This window comes from Schistocerca cancellata, chromosome 11 (genome assembly GCF_023864275.1).
Source record: "Schistocerca cancellata isolate TAMUIC-IGC-003103 chromosome 11, iqSchCanc2.1, whole genome shotgun sequence".
Lineage (NCBI taxonomy): Eukaryota > Metazoa > Arthropoda > Insecta > Orthoptera > Acrididae > Schistocerca > Schistocerca cancellata.
In genome coordinates, this window is record NC_064636.1 from 66,109,014 (window position 1) to 66,127,965 (window position 18,952).

General features: G+C 41.5%; 1 protein-coding gene and 1 non-coding gene across 2 annotated transcripts in view; one reads left to right on the top strand and one right to left on the bottom strand.

The window, feature by feature from the left end:
• LOC126108613 (TD and POZ domain-containing protein 1-like) overlaps positions 1-18,952 on the bottom strand; it is a 440,276-nt gene that overhangs the window by 284,328 nt on the left and 136,996 nt on the right. The gene's annotated exons all lie outside the window — the stretch shown is intronic.
• Positions 14,688-14,762, top strand: Trnaa-cgc (transfer RNA alanine (anticodon CGC)). Its single transcript has one exon. It is a non-coding gene; the product is annotated as a tRNA-Ala (tRNA).

Genomic DNA, 18,952 nt, shown 5'->3' on the forward strand with positions numbered 1-18,952 from the left:
CCATGGTTGGCTTGCAAGCTGTGGAAAGAGCACTAGAATGCGCTGGTACAGACTACCCCAGCAAGTGGATAAAGCGACATCTGTGCATAGAAACGTGCACTACATGAATGCTGACGGCTGCGGCATGCACGCTGTGACCCGGAAGTTGCACGTGTGCAGGAGCACCGCACGCGTGCAGAATTTCTGGCCAGCCCTGAGGAAGCAGAATTTATTACTATCTTACAAAGCGACAGTAGATCATTTTCGGTTAACGCGGACTGGCTCAAAATTTTGGATACTGTATTGCAACTCTGGATCATGATCCATTCTTTGTGGAACTTTATTCGGAACCTTTTTCTAAGAAACAGGCCGTGCAGAATGAAACAGATAAGATTATGGAATGAGGAGTGATATAACACAGTAACAGCGAATATATCAGTCCACTTATCATTGTCAACAAGGATGGAGGAGTACATGTGGCCATTGTTGTGCTAACTCTAGACAAAGTAAAAAGAGAGGTGCACAGGCCTGAAAATCTGGACAAAATGTGGCAAAATTTTCATAATGAGGTATTTAACCAGCTTCGACATGACTGCTGGCTATAGGCAAATCCCATTAAGTCTAGAATCACATGAATATAAAGCAATCCTGTTTACCGGGAAATGGTATCGATACAAAGTAGTTCCATTTGGACTGAATACCTCTCTGGCAGTGTTTATTAGAGCTCTGGACTTTGTGTTAGGGGAGGAGTTGAGTTCCAGGTTAACTATTTATGTACATGATTTATTTATCTCCAATGAAAACTGGCAAAAAAGCTCCAAACTGTTGCTCTTCAAGCAGGAGGCATCACTTTAAAATTATAGAAATGTAAACGTGTAAAATTAGAAATTAAATTCTTGAGCCATATAATTACTACTACCGGCATTAATAAGGACCTGGAGAAAGCTACGTGCCTTAGAAAAATTTCCCACACCAAAAAATAGGAAACAGTTGTAAGCCTTTTTAGGTTGGTTTGGTGTGGATTTTACAGAAAATTTGTGAAGGAGAAACCCTTCAACAATCCACACTTGAACAATCTATAAAAAGATTTAGTGCTTTTGTTTGGACAGATGAGTCGGCAGGATTGTGAATCTTTAAAGATTAAACTTTGACATGATAATGTCTTACATCACCCAGTACTGTCAGAGACTTTCAATATGAATACTGACAGTAGCACCTATGGGATTGGTATTGAAATTTTCCAGGAGATAAAAGGTACAGGAAATTTAGCACATAGAACTATAGCTTTTGCCAGCAGGGCATTGACAGGAAACAAAAGGAACCATACCATATCAGAGGAGGTAGCCTTGGCCATATTATGGGACCTAAAGAAATTTATAGATTGGTGGGGTTTTACGATCATCACACATTGACCACAAAGCTCAAACATTCCTTACAGGTTGTTGCCTTCTAAATGGCAGGCTCACCCAATGGCCTTTATACCTGCAACAATTTAATTATGAAATCTGCTATGTAAAGGGTACAAAAAATTATGTGGTAATGAATTGTCCCAATGGTACTGATGAAGTACCCAAGGAATGCAATGGAAATGGAACTTTCCAAATTAATTACATGAAGTTGGCAAAAATTAATTTGAACAGATTTGCAAAACCATGCGATATCATCAAAATGAGCAACCAAATTGGAAATCTGTATAAGTAAATTTTGAATTTTAAAAGTATCTTGTATAAGAGGAAAGGCTTCATTACTGAAGAATGGATGGTGTGTTGGCCTACCCAATTTGATACAGATGTCAGATTATTTTCACTAGCATTGGGCCAAAGAAGTGTCTAGATAAATTGGCTAGTGTTATAGTGATTGCCAATAGTACGAGTCGAAAGGTAACTGAACGTATTAGGTCTTGTGACACCTGCCAGATAGCTAAGGCAACCAATAGAACTAGTCAAGGCCCAATGCAGAACACATTACCTAAAGATACCATCGATTTACTGTCTGTGGACCTGTATGGACCCCTCCCCACAACTTCTGGTAATTGTAAATGTATTTTAGTGGTTTTGGAAGTATTATCTAAATTTATAAAATTGTATCTCCTGAAAAAGGTGACAGCAATGTCAGTATTCAATAGGATCATTCAGTATTTGAGAACCATTGGAAAACCCAGTGCAGTACTGCCCAATAATGGCCCCAATTTAATTACAAAACCTAGAAAGATGGAATGGAGCAGAATTGTGTAGAAACTAAATATATTTTGGCCTACCATCCAGGCAGCAACCCTGTTGAGCGGTATGCGAGGGAAATAGGATGGTTATGTAGGACCTATTGTCACCATAACCACTTAGCGTAGGGCAGATTTGTATGTGAATTTGAGAGTTTAGTGAAGACCTTGCCTCATGGGTTTACTGAGTTCACACCTGGGGAAATTCTGCTCAATACTAAGAGCAAATGTTTAAATGAGGAAAAACTAGAGTTCCCACCGTTTACAGATTTGGGATTAGCCCAGAAGAAAGAATTGGTAAAAGAAAAAACAAAGCCAAAACGAGATCTAAAAGGCACAATAGCAACCTGAAGTTTGCCATGTTCAAAATTGGAGACTATGTTCTGAAGACCCATGAATAATCAAGTGAACTTAACCACGAAATTTTTAAATTTATGTATATATAATGGGCCATTCACAGTACAAGACACACCTCACAACAATGCCTACTATTTAATCTACCCAGAGTCGAAGAAGCTCCTTGATATCCATATTGTATTGGATCTCAAACTGTATGTACCTAGGAATAAATAAATGAAGAAATCATACCAGACTAAAAATGTATATTATGCTGTAGATTAAATAATGTATCTTATGAAGCTACTATACTGTTTTTAACTGTAATTTATGTTCTTATAAAAATCTTGTTACCTATGTAAAATTGCTGTTACTATCTTAGAAGTTTCAGATTCTAAAAGCTGTTGTAAAATATGTGAAACCCTGTACTGAAAGGGCTACAAGCAAATGTTGCCAAATTGAAAAGAAATGTGGAATGCCTTAAATACAGAATGGGCAGCATAGAAGACTTGCCAAAGTGGGGCAAAAAAACTGACTGTAATAGACTGCCAAAACCCAAAATGGGCAGCCAATTGATTAATGTGATATGTAATTTGTTAATGTTGTGAAATGCAGTGCAAGATGCTATTGCAGGTAGCAAAATTATTTTATTTTCATATCTGTTAGTGTTGTATGTGTTTTGCTACAGTTTTCAAAGAGGGACTGTGTTTCAAATAAAGGCAGTAAGAAAAGAATGGTAGGTTCAGTTTAAATATGTTTGTTTATGTAAATATCAAAGAATGGACTACTATTATTAGAATCAGCATTGATATTTCCTCCTTTGTAAATTCAAAATCATGCTATAGGATGTGTTGCATGTACAATGTCAAATTGCTTGTGATATTTGTAGGGGGTATACTTTTATGTGTATACCTACATTTCTTAATGCTTACAAAATGCTACTCAATATTCTTGGCAATACAGATAAATTTTGCTTACTACTCAACTTACTGTTTCACAAAATGAGAGTCAGATGTGACAGGTGTACATAATTGAATCATGTTGCTTATGTCTTGTTTTGGTAATTACGTGTATAGAGTGTATAGTGTTTTAATGTGTTTTGCAATGTATTCTTTTCATGCTCAGCTCTGGATGAAGTGATTATTATTTTCGACTGCTTGGTACCATTAAGGTGTTATTGATGTTTGCGTAGCAGGAATCTTCAGTGAACCATGGGGCATATGTAACATCCATTTTTGACCTACTTTGTATTGATATTTCTATTTGTAGAGTTGCGTATGTAGAGTGCTGTATCTGTCATATGTAGAGTGTTTTACCTGTCACGGAAATTCTTAGACAATGTATACATATTTCAGTTATGTGAACTTTTTGAACAATGTTCAATTTACGCTTATGAATGTAAATAACTACTGGAATGATTGTTATATAATGTACTGTAAATGACTTGGTCCATTGTTAGGGAATGCAGGGTTGAATGTAAAGGGTGTGGGGAAGCCCTACAGCTACAGAAGTAGCCTGGCGGAATGGAAAAGGAGTGGTTAGCACAAGCTGAAATGTGTCCTTTGCAACGGGTAAGGAATGAGGCCTGACCAATGCTGTGGTTAACATCTCGCTAGCAGTAGCGGAACATTGTAGTTCATACTCTTGCAGTTTTGAGGCAGAGGAGCTAAGAGCGTTATTTATGGACCTCGTATGCTGCATTTGGTGATACCATGTATAATGGCACGGTTTTCGGCCCTGCAAAAATATAATTCAGAAGATCTATAACAGGGCGAGGCCAACAGTACTGCCATAACTACATCGCCGCCATGTTAACAGCCACCAGTGCCACCAGCCTTCCACCAAAATGTTTATATTTGGCACTCTGTAAATGGACCAGGTATTTGTGAAATTTGGTTGATATTAATAACAATCGTGGTGTTGCTAAACGCTCTATATTACACCTGTGATTATCCCAAATCACAAACCTTGAGAATCCTATCCTAGTGAATTTAATTCCGAGTGTGCTAATTTATTATGAAAAGACTATTAAGCAGCCGTAAAAATAGTTGTGATTGCTTTCTAATGTGTGGAGTTATTGTGTTTCAAGTTCAGTTTAATAATTTGAGAAATACACCACTTCCAGTGCATTTTTAAATCGATCTGCATTACTTTTCTTAAATACTTTGCCTTACGTAAAAGCTGTCCAAAAATAGTAAAGTTGTTAGTTAAAAGAATAATAATAATAATAATACTGATTAGAAGTGAAAAAGATTATTAATTGTTGCATTTATGCACTTTGATCAGAATTACAAAGTTTTATTACTGTTCATTCCATGAGAAGGTGTTTGAACTTGAATTTAATGGTGTTGGCATTTGCCCAGCCAACTATATTTTGAGAGGGTTAAAAGACTAATTTTCAAAGCAAATTTGTTATTCGAAGAGTTATAGTTTGTTGTGCTTCACTTAATGAATAATTATTGATGAGAATAGTCACCATTTTCCATACACACTTGTGAAGATTTGTTAATGATCATGGCTCGTCAAACCATGAGACTTTGAGGCAATCATGTGCTAAACTAGTTAGTTAATGAAGCAAAGCAAAGGTACCTCCACAGCCAGTGTAGTTAGATTTGCATTCTGTTTAATTGCTTCAAACTGTGCCCAATAAAGAAATATTTACTGCATTAGCTACTTTAATACAAGCTGGGTAACGTAGAGGTATAGAGACCATGTACTAGCAATGATGTTATATGGTATGATAATAATAGACCTCCTGATTTAAATCAATCACTTCATGCTCTGCCCTGTTCAGTATTGCTATTAGTATCATGTGTGTTGGTGACTGGTTCTATTAACTGCTGCATGTAGTTCATTCAAGGCAGGGCTTAACTTTTAAACTTTTAGGTGCCGCAAGGCGCCCCCTTCTACCACTCCCCCCACTGGCCACGGAGAGAGACTTGTGATAAGACTTACAATGAGAAATTCTTTCTTAAATACAGTTCTGAAATTCAGGTTTTTAAACCATACTATCTTATAATCAAAAACATAGCACCACAAGGTTCCACCATCTGCCGTACCAGTGTCACTTTGCTCCATAGTTCTGCTTCACACGTATTGGCACCAAGTCATACTCACGACATCATGTTTTCAAATGCTGCCAGCCACAACGTTCAAACAGTTTCTTTGTAGCTGCTCTACGAACGTGTGTTCAGTATTTATCAATAAGGCATTTAGCAGTTAATGACGATGAAGATATTCCTGCTCGATCTGGGTCTAGTACAATTCAGATTTCCCACGTCTTCATGAAACGTTAATTCCGTGAGCATTTTGTACCATAGCAGCTGATTGTTGCGTCGCATCTGAGTTGATGACAATGCAAGATAAAGTTAAAACGTTCCCCCTCCTCACCCTGAGTCTGCCGTAATCTTCCTTCTCTCCTCTCGTCTCCTCCCCACATGTTACACTGCCATGAGGAAAGACTATACGTAATGTTCTTCAGTCAGATTTTGTCATTTGAAACTTTCATGATAGTGAGTAAAAAAGAAATCAGAAGTTTTATTTATACAGGTAATAAATAAATTCCCTTCTGAATGTAAAATGTAACTAATAGTCTAAAAAATATCTAAGATTACTTTTACTATTGTAAAATAATTAAGTAGTTCCTATGTTACTAGCCAAAGAGAAAGGTCTTTACCATTTAATTAACATGAGACTATGTGTAAAAATTGAACTGAAAACCACAATTGTTCCTAGAATGAGATTTCCGCTCTGCGGCAGAGTGTGCGCTGATATGAAACTTCCTGGCAGATTAAAACTGTGTGCCAGACCGAGACTCGAACTTGGGACCTTTGCTTTCCGTGGGCAATGATAAACTCATCATAGAGATGACAGATTTGTTCATTTTCCATAAGCCCATACTGTATTAACTGAGAGAAACATATTTCATGAGTAGCTGCTGCAAACTGAATATTTATTTATTAAACCACAAACAATCAAAAGGGACCTGTTATTATAAATGTTAAAACATTTGCTGCAATCTGACCGAAAAACGTTTTACATGTAGAATACATCTTGTAGGAAAAGCAATCAATGCATTTGGCATTGGGAGAGAATTACACTCCTGGAAATGGAAAAAAGATCACATTGACACCGTTGTGTCAGACCCACCATACTTGCTCCGGACACAGCGAGAGGGCTGTACAAGCAATGATCACACGCACGGCACAGCGGACACACCAGGAACCGCGGTGTTGGCCGTCGAATGGCGCTAGCTGCGCAGCATTTGTGCACCGCCGCCGTCATTGTCAGCCAGTTTGCCGTGGCATACGAAGCTCCATCGCAGTCTTTAACACTGGTAGCATGCCGCGACAGCGTGGACGTGAACCGTATGTGCAGTTGACGGACTTCGAGCGAGGGCGTATAGTGGGCATGCGGGAGGCCGGGTGGACGTACCGCCGAATTGCTCAATACGTGGGGCGTGAGGTCTCCACAGTACATCGATGTTGTCGCCAGTGGTCGGCGGAAGGTGCACGTGCCCGTCGACCTGGGACCGGACCGCAGCGACGCACTGATGCACGCCAAGACCGTAGGATCCTATGCAGTGCCGCAGGGGACCGCACCGCCACTTCCCAGCAAATTAGGGACACTGTTGCTCCTGGGGTATCGGCGAGGACCATTCGCAACCGTCTCCATGAAGCTGGGCTACGGTCCCGCACACCGTTAGGCCGTCTTCCGCTCACGCCCCAACATCGTGCAGCCCGCCTCCAGTGGTGTCGCGACAGGCGTGAATGGAGGGACCAATGGAGACGTGTCGTCTTCAGCAATGAGAGTCGCTTCTGCCTTGGTGCCAATGATGGTCGTATGCGCGTTTGGCGCCGTGCAGGTGAGCGCCACAATCAGGACTGCATACGACCGAGGCACACAGGGCCAACACCCGGCATCATGGTGTGGGGAGCGATCTCCTACACTGGCCGTACACCACTGGTGATCGTCGAGGGGACACTGAATAGTGCACAGTACATCCAAATCGTCATCGAACCCATCGTTCTACCATTCCTAGACCGGCAAGGGAACTTGCTGTTCCAACAGGACAATGCACGTCCGCATGTATCCCGTGCCACCCAACATGCTCTAGAAGGTGTAAGTCAACTACCCTGGCCAGCAAGATCTCCGGATCTGTCCCCCATTGAGCATGTTTGGGACTGGATGAAGCGTCGTCTCACGCGGTCTGCACGTCCAGCACGAATGCTGGTCCAACTGAGGTGCCAGGTGGAAATGGCACGGCAAGCCGTTCCACAGGACTACATCCAGCATCTCTACGATCGTCTCCATGGGAGAATAGCAGCCTGCATTGCCGCGAAAGGTGGATATACAGTGTACTAGTGCCGACATTGTGCATGCTCTGTTGCCTGTGTCTATGTGCCTGTGGTTCTGTCAGTGTGATCATGTGATGTATCTGACCCCAGGAATGGGTCAATAAAGTTTCCCCTTCCTGGGACAATGAATTCACGGTGTTCTTATTTCAATTTCCAGGAGTGTATTACTACAATAAACATGCACTTATATTAAAATCAGCTTCACAGTGAAGTCGACCATATCAGTCAAAGTTGCACTTATAACAATCATCCATCTTTGGCGAATATTTTACAAAAATGTCAAAGCTTCTTGAGTTCCACTATAGCTCTGTTAAAATTACTTTTTCATTTCCAATAACATACTGTGTATATAAAAAAATTAGTTTGTACATTAAACCATTATTTAAAGAATTTTACTTCAGCAAGCTGCACGAAGATGTTATACTGTTTCAAGCAGCAGTTCATAACTTCAAGAATCCCACATCTCAGTAGATTTTTAGCTCGATTTGCCGTTCAACAATTAAACCTCTAATGACCAATAAACTGAATCGGTCAGATTGAGTATTGATCTGTTAACTCATTTATGATAAAATTACAAATAATTCCAAATCAAGAATATCACATTAATAATAAATTGTACCGAGCGTTAATTTTGAAATTACAGTTTTGTTCAAATGGCTCTGAGCACTATGGGACTTAACATCTGTGGTCATCAGTCCCCTAGAACTTAGAACTACTTAAACCTAACTAACCTAAGGACATCACACACATCCATGCCTGAGGCAGGATTCGAACCTGTGACCGTAGCAGTCGTGCGGTTTCGGACTGAGCGCCTAGAACCGCTAGACCACCGCGGCCAGCGACAGTTTTGTAGTTGAAATATGAATTTAATTTCCCTTCACTCATAAAATAACAAGTCCTGTCAACATGCAGTATATATCTTTGACCCAAGGGTATACAACTTTGTTTAAATATGTTCCTTTAAATTTTATTACACTTTCAACATAGCGTATTAACTTAAAATGACAAACATCTGTTATCCTGACAAAAGTCAGTGGCATATGAGCAGTCAGTTTATACAGAATATACATTGTGTATTTATTGATAAAAAGTACCTTTTTCGGATGTATTATTAACTGAACTCATAGTTTTAACTAATTCATACTCAGTGGCTCAAATAAAGGAAGAAAAAGTAAGCATTGTGAAATTATTTTAAACACAATCAATGGAGCTGGATTAAGGAAAACATTTCCATAATACAGAATTATCCTCATTATACACTTTATCACTTCGTGCTTTTGACTGTGTAGCAAGTGCAGAATGATATCCCTTCACCATCCTAGATGCCCATTTTCATATCTAGCTACAGGTGGTCCCAGAAGTCTGATGCGTGATGAACTACAAACAGTGCTGATGTAGAGTGACGATCTCAGTGGTGTCATAATTAAGTTCATTGCAGAAATGCCACGTTCACACTTGGCAATCGACACTGCAATGCTGTTTATTATTGATACAAAATTTTTGAACATTGGTGGCTGTACAAGAACAGTTGGCATTTCTCCGCTTAGTACTGGTTTCAGACCCCGTTTGTACTCCCTGAAGTCCTTCATTACTTCAGAGGGCTATTAATCTTAAATCTTTCACACATTCGAAAAATCTCATTTTCTCCGTACGTGATCGATATGTTTTTAGACTAGAATTTCAGGTGAATGGCCTTCATGTAATTCTTAACAGCATCGTAGCTTTCAGATGCATTCACTGTTGATAGCAACCTGGATGACTAATTGTGGACTACAAAGACTGAATTCACAGACAGACATACAGATAGGCAATTGTAATGTGAGAACCACTTATGGGATTTACATGTTTCTTTCTTTAACTCACAGACATATTCATTTACTATCTATTAGTATATATTTCGCTACTTTAGGTAGCACAAGAAATAAGCTGTGGCTATTATTGTAAGTCAAGTCGCAAAAAGTGGGCTGCCTTCGTGCTCTCTTACAGTACGCTACATAAACTATTAGAGAAAATCATTTAATTTTTTAATGAATTGTAGACCTCAAAAAGAACCACGAAAAGTCAGCAAGAGCATATGTTTGTCTTTCACAGTTGAGTCACACTCACACTTTGTGGGTGCTGAAACAGGTAATTTCAAAAGACAAAAATCGTCATTATTCTTCAACCTTAATCTTTTATTTAGGTACATCTTTTTGAGCTCTACAGTTTGGCACTACATAACGTGATGTAATTCTTATGGACTACGTAATGTATTTCAAGAGAGCATGCTGGCGGAAAACATTTTTACTTCATGTAGCTCATGACATTTAAATGGCTGAACAGACTTTCAAAAATATATCTAAGAACCGTCCTGATTAAACCAGCTGTCAAGTAAAAAAACGGCTTTAAAATTGGAACTTTCGTTTGAGAACTATGTTGGGGCAGACAGACAGACAGACAGACTTGTGGGTCAAACATATACATGTCCGTTCTGCATTGGGAGTTCAAATTTGCCCCCTGTGCGAGCTCTTCTCTTCTGTATAGAGTCAACCATGTTCTAACAAGGGTGCGGGCAGATAAAGACAATGGTCAAGAGTGCCGTGGACAAAGGTACGCATCGGATCGAAAGACTGCCCACTTTTAGTCATGTCTGTTCCATACGCACATTTGATTTTTAGCTGTGACATAAATTGCAACATGGAATGAAATGATTTCATGAAAGCAAATTATAAAGACATTCACATTCAAACACGGCTTACATTATTTATTTCTCATTGACACACATGAGACGTTGCCTTGCTACTACATCGCTGAGGTTGTTGGCAGTTGTAAACAAAAGGCGATATGTACCAATCACAACTTTGGAATGATACTACACTTATCTGACACACACACACACACACACACACACACACACACACACACACACACACACACACACACACACACACAGTACCTCCTGCCCATCACATCACGTTGGCAACCCATTGTCATGTTCACTTGTTCTGGTGCAGCGTTAAATTATAGTTACGTTTTGATTTAATACTATTTCAAATCTCCAGTGCTGTACTGTAAAAAAGGGAAAAAAGGGAGAATTAGAAGAAAGGGAGTTTCTGGGAGGTGCCAGAACGTGTTCTGACCGAAATTAAGCCCTGATTCAAGGTACATGTTGTTGTGGGGATATGCTACTGTTCGCTATCTCATTGGCCATTTGTTTGACTTCCAAATTAGTACTACATTTATCTGCAAGGCTACGTTACTCTGTTGTAATGTGAACAGATATAAAGAAAGAGTTTTGTGTGTGTGTGTCAAGGGAAATTAGGTTAGCCTTAGCACTGCCTTCTGCTTTATTACATTGTTTGACTGGTGACTAATTTTAATACCTAACTAATATTTAATTAATAAGACTTGCTTTTGTGCTGGAGAACATCTGTTCCTCACTCAAATGTTTGGTGTTGGTTATACTCTGCTGGGGTGTTTCGGAAACGAATCCCAGTCTGTTTGTTCTCTTCCCATTAGGTTATCTCACGGTCACAACTTTCTCAAAAATTCCTGAGAGAGGTTTAATGCAATCACTGACTGCCATTTACGGTGGTCGGTGGTACCATTACAAGCACTCCCTTTGGAGGAGCCCTCCTGCACCATTCCACCACATGTGGATGGCTGACTTGCTGCAAGGCTATGCCCTGTGTTCTGTGACATTTGTGCGTTTGCTTCGGTATCTCAGCATTTTCAGCTCTTAAGGAGGGAGGCAGAGCTTTAGCTGGTAAAGACATTTCCAGCTGGAGTACATCACAACCAGACACACACTCTGGAGTCAGGTATTGAATTGTAAGGTGTATCCAGGAACTGATGTGCACTCAGATCACAATTCAGTTATGATAATGACTGAGCCAGATCGCTGGTCGATCATCAGCAATCGGCTTATCTTTGGTGCGTCCCCGGGCATGAGCATCTTTGCGTTTTCGGCTGGGGCGCGCGAGACGGCGAGAGGCAGTCGGTTTGGGGCGGCCGGTGAGACTGGCTGAGTTGTAACTCGGGCGTAAGCACATGTGTGATGTCTGTTACGCTGGGGCTGTTTGTGAATAGTGAAACTCCTGCGGCGGTTACTGGTTGCCTGGAAGGCATTTTGTATAAATTGTGCCGAGCCTCGCAGTGAGAGGGGAGTCCGGAGTTGGCCTAGATGTTTGTACAAATTGAGGTGCTTGTGTGAGAAGCACGGTGTGGGGCTGTTTGTTGCTTCATCCTTCTGGGAGCCACCGCAAGCAGATGTTTGGTCGGAATGTGTACAGTTTGTGGTGAGCATAGTGTGAACAAGTTCTCGTGGGATGTGCTCCAGGCCTGACTTTTGGCCTATGTTATTTGTGGGCGCCGACCCATTGTCTGTTACTGCTTTCGGGTGTCCTGTAAGATTTCACAGCAAAACTGAGATTTTGGGGCATTCTGTGTTTCTGGCTCAGCCTCCGCCTAGTAAGGGGAAAGATTTGGAATTCCTTAATCCTGTAGTTTAAACATATAAAAAAAAGTATTTTATTCCCGTTTGATACCAGACAGATTCAAATTTTGTTTACCTGGTTATTGGCTTAACTCGCACTTCACGCACTAAATCAGCTGATATTGAAATTTTTTTTTTTATTATTGCTGTTTAATGTCAGACAGATTCAAATGTAACTTCATTTATGTATTTGAAATAAATGCGTTGGATTGACTTTAATGAATTATGTGCAATCTAAGTAAGAGATCCAGTCCTTCATTAGTGCTTAACAGTGGCGTGTGGTCCGGGTTGTGACCCCCATGCTCGGACCAGTTTGTGAACTAAATTTTAAGAGAATTGTTATGAGAATTCAGTGTGTAAATAATAGGATACTGAAGTACACAGGAATGGAATAGGAATTTTAACTTCTTTGAGGCTCTAGATGATGTGATAATAAATGGCAATCACGTGAGTATTCACATTTGTCTGTGTAATCCATGAGACAGGAGTCATAACAACAGACTGCCAGAGAAACACCATCCAGGCACTACAGCAGCAACCAAGCGCCTGTAAGTGCAGTAGCTAAACAGCTCATGAATAGAACTTATTGAAAAAATAACAACAACATGCAGAAGAATGGAAGACAAAGGTGACAATCTGTTTGAGAAAACAGAATTTGGAGTAAAGGATCGAGGGGTAGTGGAAGGGATGTTCAAGAAAAATCAAGAGATCTTTATTGGATTTGCAGATCTTTACATGACATTTGACAGCATGAAACAGTGAAAGTGCATGAAATTTTTTTAAAAGGTACATATAAGATATATGGAACAGCAGGTAACAGAATATGTACAATAATCAACAAGAATTGGTATTCTGAATTAAAGATGGTTAAAGATAAGGATGCAGGTAATCTCCACAAATGTTCAGATGAACACTGAAGAAACATTGGTGGAACTGAAGAAACTTGTAGCAATTTAATTAAAACTGAAGGTGAAAAGGATATCATTTATAAAATTCACTGGTGATATTTCTGTGTTCACTGAAAGTCAGACTGAATCACCAGAATTGGTGAATGTAATAAACAGTTGAATGAGTGCCAAATCAGGATTAATGAATGGAAGAAAGAGGAAAGTATTGGGGTGTGGCAGAAATAACATTGGTGGCAAAGTTAACAGAATTAAGGACCACACAGTAGACCACTTGTAGGGACTCTGGTACACGTGATGCTAATTTACACTGAGGGTCAAAGCACGGTTGTTGTAAGGAGTAATGTAGCATGGAATAACAGGAGATTCCTCGCAAAACAAAGTTACTAATATCACAGATAGGCCTTAATTTGTGTTAGACATACCTGAATGTATGCTTGGAGCACAGTACTGCATAAAAATTAATCATGGATTATGGAAAAACAAGAGGGGAATCTGAGAATTGTAAATGCGGTGCTATTGATGGATGTTTAAACTAGGTGAACTCATAACAGAAGAACTATCGAACATCTCTGCAGAATAGGTGAGGATAGTGTGATATGAAGAAAACTGTGACAAGTACAAGGGTCATCAGAGTAAGTTATATTTGAAGGCATCAGGGAATAACCGCTGTGGAACTATAGGTGGTTGCTGAGGTTACAAACTGTAGGGAAAGACAGAGATAGGAATGCATGTAATTGTGGACTCTGGGAGCTCATGGCACTGCAAATCTGCTGCTCAGACAGACACACATTGTCAACATGTCTGTGGTTACCGAGACTGGCTGTTACAGCAGTGGGGCAACCAAGGTGGTCCACACCCTGGCAAGCTGAGGCTCTGCTGGCGTTTGCTTCTGTTTGGTGATTGCCGAGTATATTTCTTGCGACTAACAGAAACTTTATAGCAAATTACTGGGTTCTTTCTCCTCTCTCATTCCTGACAAGCACCAAAAATGGTCTCATAAATGTGTGTGCATGAGTGACCTCTACTAGACCATTACAATACATCTAAAGTAATAGACATTTATCTCATCTGACAGTTTATACATTCAGTGCACTCATATTCTCCCCATCACTAAATTTTCTGGGCATGACATTGTCTGAATTATTGAAACTTCCTGGCAGATTAAAACTCTGTGCCGGACCGAGACTCGAACTCGGGACCTTCGTCTTTCGTGGGCAAGTGCTCCACCAACTGAGCTACCCAAGCACGGCTCTCATTCTGGAAACCTCCCCAAGGCTGTCGCTAGGCCGTGTCTCCGCAATATCCTTTCTTTCAGGAGTGCTAGTTCTGCAAGGTTTGCAGGAGAGCTTCTGTAAAGTTTGGAGGGTAGGAGCCAAGGTACTGGCAAAAGTAAAGCTGTGAGGACGGGGCTTGACTCGTGCCCGGGTAGCTCAGTTGGTAGAGCACTTGCCCACGCAAGGCAAAGGTCCCGAGTTCGAGTCTCGGTCTGGCAGACAGTTTTAATCTGCCAGGAAGTTTCATATCGGCGCACATTCCGCTGCAGAGTGAAAATCTGTCTGAAATATTGTTGGCATTGGTTTGCTGGTCTTTGTGAATAAGACACTGAACTGTTGACAATAACTATTTTTCCTACCAACCTATTCTTAACTAACCTCTCTCCCATGATACTATGATCTAGTCGTGGGGATACCACCTCTGATTGTATATTTTGATTTTATTCCCAGTTCACTTTGCTGGCCCTCATTAAATCTAGACTGAGCATTTACACTTTGCTTTTCAGTATTTATATCTTATCTACCATATAATGGTGTGTGTGTGTGTGTGTGTGTGTTTTGAGGGAACTCACCGCATTTGAGAGACAGTGGCCTCATCAGGTGGAGGAGTCGTGGGCCGCGCAGCAGCAGGTGTCTGGCGAGGTGCGCTGGCAGAGGTGGCGGTGGCAGTGGTGGTGGTGGCGGTTCTGGTTGTGGTTGTGGTGCTGGTGGTGGTGGTCCTCGGCTCTGTAACGACTGGTGCACTGCACATACAGAGAGGCAGGGTGTGAGCTGGCTGGGCGTGTCCTCGTGGGGATGTGCAGGTGGCTCACTGTGGCCAGCACTGCTGAGGGACCACCCACACAGGGGATAGGGCTCCAGTTAATACAAATAGCTAGGTTGGATACGCCCACATAAGGCACGCGATCTCCACACGATGTGCTTACTTCATCAATTTCTTAGCTACTGGTGCCCCCAATACTTATCTTTTCACATTAAACACCTATCATCATTCCACAACCGCAATACCAGATCGGATACGTCTAGCATCTTGGCTGTACCTTTACATAATACAAAATCTTTCTCTGTGTCATTCTCCATCTCAGCCATACGACTATGGAACGCGCTCCCCTGTGATCTGCGTCTTATCCAGAACCACTTAACATTCAAGAGAGAACTCAAGACTTACATATTAGGGACGGTATAGCCACCATTGTCATGCCCTCATCTTTTTCTTTCTCCTCTCCATCATAGCTTCGAATTTTACCATTCTATTTCTCTTCCTCTAACCTATCTACCTCTTCTGTATCTCTTTCACCCCATTCTATCGTCTTATGTCTCTGCTTGATGAGAATAACTCACAAGCTGCAAGAATATAACGAGAAAATTCCCAACTAGCAATAGGACTGACATTCATAAAAGAAAAAATATGTTTACTTTCCTATACATAGTCATTACTATTATTATTATTCTTGATTATTATAATTATTTTTTATTGTTATAATTATCATTGTACTACTTTTATAATCTCTAATTTTTTTTTCTGTAACATTAATACTGTATAACATGTTATATGTCCTTAATGTTCTGTAGAAACTGAAATTTGTTGAATCTGAGTATGCCTGGTTAGGTGTAAGAGGGCCTGAAGGCCCTAATCTTGCCAGGTAAAATAAATGCATAAATAAAATAAATAAATAATGAATTACCAGTAAGCTAATAACAATCAGTCGTACCATCTGAGTTTTCCACGGCAGTCGCTCAACCCCGTCCAACAGGTAGTTCAAATCTAGGTGCAGCCAGAAGGTACATACAATGCCCAATACTTGCACAAAACATAATTACAGAATTACTGGACATGTTAGCTCAGGTGCTATCGCCATCAAAACTATCCAAACAGCCTGAATTCCACTCCACCTAAATTGTATGATGATGATGAAGTCCCATATTCCTTGACAGAGTGTAGGGGAATGACACATGCACCCACATAATGTTACTGTCTTGCAGTTCGTCTGATCTCTTTTCGATATGGACATTCCACTCTACAAAATGATTACTACAAGACCCCACTTGAAGCAACTGATTTGTAACACTGAGTCCACAATCAGACTAATATCACGATAATGTGAATATCGAAACCTGTTATAATTAGATGGCAGCTTGTAAACTCAAGTTTATTGCAATAAATGACTTTTTGGAAACTAATTTTCAACTTGAAATTAAGTGACGAAAACATTTGTATTAAGACTACCATCCAGGATTCCAATTGAGCACCTATTGTCTCTGTTAACTAAGTACGAAAGATCTTAAATATCATTTCAGCCACAGGTAAGCATGTGTGTGTGGGTGTATGTTGAAATGTTGAAATGACTTGGCATTGTGTTCGATGATTCAAACCTAGCAACTAATAGGATTGTTAACTAAGTGCAATAATACATTACATATCCAAATATAGCAAAATGAGAATCTGAACTGTCGAGAAAAAGTATTTTGTTCCTTTACTGGGATCTGAATCCACCACCTCTCATTGTTTTCTAACCACAAATACATGTTAAACATCAGCTTAGTTTAGCTGTAGCAGGATGTGCCCATATATGAACTGGAAATAACCTAACGGAACATTCTGTGTAGGTTGGGAATCTATCCCCATGTGCTGCATGCACCATCGTTGTTGACTGCACACAAGATGATGTTGATTATCGAATTCTTTTTCGCCACTTGCTACGAGGTACATGTTTTAACTTTTCAAGCAATCATTTAAAGTTTTGTGTGACAGACTTTAAAGCGACACCAGGTGTCATAGTTGACAAGACATGCAGAGGAGATAAAAATCAAAATTGCTTTTCTCCTCTGGTTTTATGTACACGACACAATGAAAATCTTTGCAGACAACCATGAATACAATGGATGCTAATAACTATGGACATATCCATGGGAAGAATTTCTTAACACAAAAGAGCTTCATTACACCAGATGTGTACTGTTACATTCTGAGGATTCACATTAGCCTTTGATTTTACGTTTTTTGTCAGGACCAAACATTTTTGTTTTTTGAAGGTAAAGCCAAATACACTCCTGGAAATGGAAAAAAGAACACATTGACACCGGTGTGTCAGACCCACCATACTTGCTCCGGACACTGCGAGAGGGCTGTACAAGCAATGATCACACGCACGGCACAGCGGACACACCAGGAACCGCGGTGTTGGCCGTCGAATGGCGCTAGCTGCGCAGCATTTGTGCACCACCGCCGTCAGTGTCAGCCAGTTTGCCGTGGCATACGGAGCTCCATCGCAGTCTTTAACACTGGTCGCATGCCGCGACAGCGTGGATGTGAACCGTATGTGCAGTTGACGGACTTTGAGCGAGGGCGTATAGTGGGCATGCGGGAGGCCGGGTGGACGTACCGCCGTATTGCTCAACACGTGGGGCGTGAGGTCTCCACAGTACATCGATGTTGTCGCCAGTGGTCGGCGGAAGGTGCACGTGCCCGTCGACCTGGGACTGGACCGCAGCGACGCACGGATGCACGCCAAGACCGTAGGATCCTACGCAGTGCCGTAGGGGACCGCACCGCCACTTCCCAGCAAATTAGGGACACTGTTGCTCCTGGGGTATCGGCGACGACCATTCGCAACCGTCTCCATGAAGCTGGGCTACGGTCCCGCACACCGTTAGGCCGTCTTCCGCTCACGCCCCAACATCGTGCAGCCCGCCTCCAGTGGTGTCGCGACAGGCGTGAATGGAGGGACGAATGGAGACGTGTCGTCTTCAGCGATGAGAGTCGCTTCTGCCTTGGTGCCAATGATGGTCGTATGCGTGTTTGGCGCCGTGCAGGTGAGCGCCACAATCAGGACTGCATACGACTGAGGCACACAGGGCCAACACCCGGCATCATGGTGTGGGGAGCGATCTCCTACACTGGCCGTACACCACTGGTGATCGTCGAGGGGACACTGAATAGTGCACGGTACATCCAAACCGTCATCGAACCCATCGTTCTACCATTCCTAGACCGGCAAGGGAACTTGCTGTTCCAACAGGACAATGCACGTCCGCATAAATCCCGTGCCACCCAACGTGCTCTAGAAGGTGTACATCAACTACCCTGGCCAGCAAGATCTCCGGATCTGTCCCCCATTGAGCATGTTTGGGACTGGATGAAGTGTCGTCTCACGCGGTCTGCACGTCCAGCACGAACGCTGGTCAACTGAGGCGCCAGGGGGAAATGGCATGGCAAGCCGTTCCACAGGACTACATCCAGCATCTCTATGATCGTCTCCATGGGAGAATAGCAGCCTGCATTGCTGCGAAAGGTGGATATACACTGTACTAGTGCCGACATTGTGCATGCTCTGTTGCCTGTGTCTATGTGCCTGTGGTTCTGTCAGTGTGATCATGTGATGTATCTGACCCCAGGAATGTGCCAATAA